Below are 6,000 nucleotides of genomic sequence, written 5' to 3' on the forward strand. Positions count from 1 at the left end.
CTCACGCTTCCTGCATCCCCTGGGGAGCCCCCCATGCAAAACGGGTGGCCACTGCTGCTCTGGCTTTATGGAGTAGGAAATTCAGAAAACAGCGCACTCTCTCCTGGCCGCTCAGCCATGAGGCTGGGCTCGGGCTCAAGCCTCTGTCAGTCTCTGCCCAGGAAGAAGGTACTGCCCTAGAAAGCTCTAGAAGACTCTAGATACTTCTGGAAGGCAGTGAAGAGAAGGTTTAAGAAAAACCAACTTTCAAATAAATACCTTTCTTTCCCGGTTTCCATTGCCGTGGTTAGGGTTCTGTTGGAAAGGGTTCATATGCAAAAGGGGGTGGGGAGCAAATACAGCCACTTGAAAAGCCAGGATGCTGCCCTGTGGAGGTGAGCAGGGAGCCATGCTGTGGCCTCTGACCTCGGGGATGGCGGGTGTCCCCAGGCCATGAGCTGAGAGCTCTCCTTCACAGACACACATGACAGAGACACAGGCAGTCTGTCCTTGTTCATGAGGGGACACTGAGGCCCGGCCCCCTCCCCGGCTCCAGCTTGAGTCAAGTCGCATCCTAGAGCGGGGACCCCGTGTGCAGGCCTGCAGGCAGAATGGCAGCTCGGGGTCCCAGAGCCTGTGTGTGAGACCCTCACATGTGGAGGAATGCGAGGGGTGTGACAGAGGGTCCCGAGCCCTGCGGGGGTCCCGTGGAACCCCATGTCTCACCCTGATGCAGGCGGGCCCAGGCCTCTGAGGGCCCCAGGGAGGTGGCTTGGGACGCGGGCTTGCACGGTGGCCTGGTGGCCCGAGAGTGACCCCAACCTCCCAAGGGGAGGGTGATGTCTGTCCTGAGGCATGAGGGTGTCTCCCCGCACGCAGGACGGGGCCATGACCCCGAGTGTGAGCCCTGACACCATTCCCGGCCATACACGTGGCCTCCAGCCCTGTGGCCGGGGGCCTGCGGTGTGACAGAGCCTCTCTGTCCACCTGAGTTCCAGCTTTGTTAACATCTGATCTCGAGGCGCAGCGCCCCCGCCCCCCCATGCTGATGGCACGGAGCGTGTGGGTGTTGAAATTCCAGCACGGCTCTGCTCCGGCAGCTCGGCCCTCCAGTCCCGTCCTGCTCCGGGCGCCACCCCGGGTCCCTGCCTCTTGTCACGTCGTCTCCCCAGGCTGCTTCTGTGTGTGACAAGCTCCTTGGTTTTGGTGACCTGGGTCAGGTATCTCGTAGGATGTGCTTTAGTGGGACACCTCAGTAAAAGAGGGGGAAAAAGGCGTTCAGGGTGCAGGGTGGTGCACGCCAGTAATCCCAGCACTCAGGAGGCCCAGGCCAGGAATCTGAGTCCCATGCAGGCCCAGGATGCATAAGGGGACCCCACCTCAGAAACCAAAACCAGGCTGGGTGCCCGTGGCTCACGCCTGTCATCCTAGCTACTCAGGAGGCTGAGATCTGAGGATCTCGGTTCAAAGCCAGCCCAGGCAGGAAAGTCCGTGAAACTCTTATCTCCAATAAACTACTCAGAAAAAACTGGAAGTGGTGCTGTGGTTCAAGTGGTAGAGCACTAGCTTTGAGCAAAAGAAGCTTTTAAGGATAGTACCTAGACCCTGAGTTCAAGCCTCGGGACTGAAACAACAACAACAAAACCAACAGTGCCCAAATCAAGAGAGGGGACAGCGGTCCTGAACACACAGCTGTGAGTGCTTCCCTTTTCCCTGGCCCCTCAGCCTGCAGGAGATGCTGTCCAGAGAGCACCGTGCGGTGTGCAACACAGCGATCCCTCCCCACGAGTGCGCAACTCAGCCTTCACTTCTCCCCGAGCCCCGTGGCTGTGCAAATGGTGTTTCTGTGCAATTAGGAGCCTCAGGCCTGCGCAGGGATCAGGCCTAGGCCTCAGGGTGCACGCAGGGCCCGGGGTTGGGGAGGGGAGGCTACCTCCACTCTGCACCCCATGGCTGGGGGGGTGCTGTCTGTACCTGCTCCCCAAAGCAGCCTTAGAGTTGAACACTCCCACGTCCCGAGGTGAGTGGAGCGGAGTGGCCGGGGGCCCACGCAGGCGAGCATCGAAGGATCCCACCGGGCCTATGTGGGGAGCTGCAGGCCCGGCTCCCCTGTCGGCTCCACGGAGACAGGCAGGTGCCAGGGAGGCCACTGCCCTGCCGGGCTGCACAAGAGGGCAGTACCCCTGGGCTGCAGCGAAGCGGGAGCCAGAGCACCCGCAGCCCTGTCTGCTCAGTCTGTGGAACTCAGCTGGGGGCACCTTTATCTTCCTGGAAAGTTCTGGAAACATCTAGTGATCTCTTTGGCTGTCGGGATGGAGAGGGGAGAGTTGGGGGGGACTGGCATACAGGAGGTGTGGATTAATCCTGCTGTGCACCCTGTGGTCAGGCTGCAGGGAGGTGTCCATCCCCACGTCACTTTGACAAAAGTACCTCTTCCCTAGGGAGACCCAGAGTCCACACCCCTGCCGTGCCCAGGGACCAACAGGACGATGTTGTTCTTTGTGTTGGGACATCTGAGGGAAGGTGGGCGCTCACCCCTCACAGGGGAGCGGGCGGCCCCCAGGCCCCGCCCAGCATTATCACCTGCAGTCACCTTGTGGCAGGGGCAGGACAGAGTCACACACACACACACACACAGACATGTTCCTGAATCCCAGCAACTAGAACTGGGCAAAAATAACTGTAGAACAACAGGCGGTGGTCCTCAGCCAGCCCCTCCCCTCTGTGGACGCATGCGCATACGCATACGCGCATACGCGAGGTCTGAAGAAGCACTCACCATCCTCCTCGTTTTCCCCACGGATGCTCAAGAAGCGATTCTTCCAAATGGCCTTATAAATACTCCTTGTCAGCCAGGAGCCTGGAGGCAAGGAAGACCTAGCTGGCTCCAAAAAAGTAATTAAAGACAATCAACCAAACACAGAGAGGGGGGGGTGGAATAAAACCACCTGCCAGGGCTGTGGGACCCAGATTCCAAACTCCATCCCTGTACCTGGACCCGCCCCAGCACGCTACCGATGGGATGGACAGTTAACCCTCTGTGTTCCTACCCCAGAGTTCCAGAACTTGCAGATAGAAACACACCCCGGTGCTTCAAAGAGTGAGTGGGGAGAGGGAGGGAGAGGGAAAAAAGGAGGGAGAGAGAGGGGCAGGAGAAGGGAGGAGGGCTTGAACACCAGAATGCCTCCCCTCACCCCCATTTGGGCTGTTGGCAGATCATTTTTACTCTCTAAAGGAGATGTGACCTGACGACACGTAAGAGAAAAGGAATCATGTAAATGCTTTCCTAACCAACTACTGGTCTTTTCTCCAAAGCCCACAGCGAGTAAAACTAGATGGAGCTACTGTAGGAGCAGATAATCAACACTTGAAGCTATCTTGCTTCAAATATTGCATGTCTACAGATTTCTAACACACAGGATCTATGTTTCCCCCACTGGGATCAGTGCCTGAGCCTGGGATTATTTTCAGAAGATTGGAAGTAACTGCTGGTCCCGAACAGGATGAGGCTGGGAAGGCTCCAGATGGAGGGGCACCGACCCCCTCCTCCAGGCCTTGCTTTAAAGAGGATGCCCAGCAAGGTGTGTGTGTGTGTGTGTGTGTATGCGCACGCGCGCATGTAGGGGGTGTCAGCTCTGTAATGCAGAGCTCTGGGTGTCAGCTGGCCCCAAATCCTAGGTTAAAGAGACTTTGTACCTTATCTCCTGGGCAGGTGCCAGTATGAAGACCAGGACTTGACCAGTGTCACAGGGCAGCTGAGCCCCTGCCCCAAACCCATCACGAAAAGCAAAGCGATAGCAGTTCTGTTCCTTTCCAGTGCAATGGGACTGCTTATTCAGGGGCGGGGCCCAGGTGAGGGCATGCGGTTTCTAGGGGGCTTTGGGTGGGGTCTGGGATTGGGGCCCCAGCTGGCTTCCCCAGTGTCCTGTGTGTGAATAGGTGGTCACCCGTGGGTGGCGGGCGGGCCCTGTCTTGGGTCTGTCCTCTCAAAGGGGCTCCTGGCTTCCTAAGGAATCTTCAGTCCCACTTCCTAGCAAGGTGACACTGGTCAGAAGGAAGGGACACCCCGAAGGACAGCGGTGCCCTTCCAAGCAGGGTGACCAGCCTTGGGCCGGCTCCCCTCCCCTACTCCTAGGGCCAAAGATTTAATTATTTCTATTTTCTTTTTCTTGGTTGGAACTCAGGACCTGGGGGCGCTGCCGCTGAGTTTTGTTTTGTTTTCTTTAAGGCTAACACTCTACCACTCAAACTACACCTTCCCTTCCAGCTTTTTGGTGGTTAATGGGAGATAAGAGTCTCAGGAACTATCCTTCTGGGCTGGGTCCAAATCTGGCTGCTGGGATCTCAGCCTCCTAAGTAGCTGGGGTTATAGGAGTGAGCCACTGACTTCTAATGGACCAGGGAAAAAGTATCCTGCAGCCATGTCCACAGACCCGACTGACGTGGGACTTGAGGAGGCACTGACTGAACAGGGTGTGAGAGGGTGCCCTGCAGTGGAGGCTGACTGATGGCAGTTTGGGGGTGCCCTGCAGCAGAGGCTGGATTTGAGGGCGGTTTGGAGGACATTGTGCAATCACATCCGAGGCTCTGAAGGCCAGCAGAGCCCTTGTTTCCCCAGCAGATCAGCAGCATTAGCCCAACCTAAGTGCTCCGCAGCGGGAACCGGCTTAAGCCGTGGCATTCAGGGTCACAGGTCGCTAGGAGCTGCCCGAGGAGAGAGCCTGTGGCACCCCAATGCGAGCAGGGCGTTTGCTGGCTTGTCTGTGTGGAGGGACTGCAGGAAGACCCATGGGTCTAGAGGAAAATCAGAAAACTTTGGGGTCCTCGCCTGGCTGAGGTGGGGCACCTCTGGAGGAATCCAGAGCTACAGGCCAGAGAGCAGGACGGGAGGAGAGGAGATTGTTCAGCATTCGCCTGGGGAATAAGTGCTTTTTGTGTGTGCCAGTTCTGGGGCTTGAACTCAAGAGCCTGCACAATGTCCTTTAGCTTTTTTTTCTTCTCAAGGTAGGCACTCTACTTCTTGAGCCACTGTTCCACTTCTGGCTTTTTTTTTTTTTGGTAGTTAATTGGAGGAAAGAGTCTTAGGGGCTTTAGTCTCTAAGCTGACCTCGAACCTCTATCCTCAGATCTCAGCCTCCTGAGTAAGCTAGGATTATGGGCATGAGCCACGGGTACCTGGATCGTACATTTTATTAGCAGTGAACCTGTCAGTGTTTAAATGCCACACAATCCACTTTTGTTTTCAGTGGGGAGAGGAACTGAGCTTGCAGATCAGGGACAACTGGGACACAGCAGGGGACCGGCAGTAGGGGCTGGGGTCCCTGCTCTGTCATGGGGTGTCTGTCAATGGAAGTCATTCCCAAAGGTCGCTTCTGGGCACTGGGGTCACCTGGTGTTCAGCTCTGGGGTGACCTCCTTGGTTCAGTTCAGCGACTCCAGAGAGATCAGCCTAGAGGAATCCAGGCTCTAATTGCGGCCAATAAAACACGGCTTAAAGAAGAACACGGTCGGGGCCTTGCCGGCACGCTCCCGCAGGGGAGAAGGAAGTGTCTGGGCCGAAGGGGTGGGGGGAGGTTTCAGTCTTTGCCGCTGGCCGCGTGCCGTGCCAGGCAGCCGAGGGGAGCAGCGGGCACACAAGGGTCGTGGCGGGGTCTCCATTACCGTCCGGCCTGGACCGCGCAAGCGATGGGATCACCGCTTGGAACCATCCCAGCAGGCCCTGGTGCGGAAGCCCTAAGTTAGGGCTGCCTGCCCGGAGCCTGCCGAGGAGACACCGCTTCCCGGTGCGGGGGGGCGCGTGGGGGAGAGGCTTGCCCCGAGGTGCGGCGGGGGGGGGCATCGGGCTTCCAACGGGCCGGGTGTGCGGGGGTTCCCCTCGGGCCTTCTGCGTTCCTCTCACGGACACCCAGACCTGGAGGTGGGGCTGGTTTGCGGGCAGAGGCCTGAGTGGTGCGCAGCGCGGGAGAACTTTGCAAACCCCGTGGATCCGTGCGCGGGCGCGCGCAGCGGGGCTGGACGGGG

Source organism: Dipodomys ordii, unplaced genomic scaffold (assembly GCF_000151885.1).
Source record: "Dipodomys ordii isolate 6190 unplaced genomic scaffold, Dord_2.0 Scaffold75, whole genome shotgun sequence".
NCBI classification, from domain to species: domain Eukaryota; kingdom Metazoa; phylum Chordata; class Mammalia; order Rodentia; family Heteromyidae; genus Dipodomys; species Dipodomys ordii.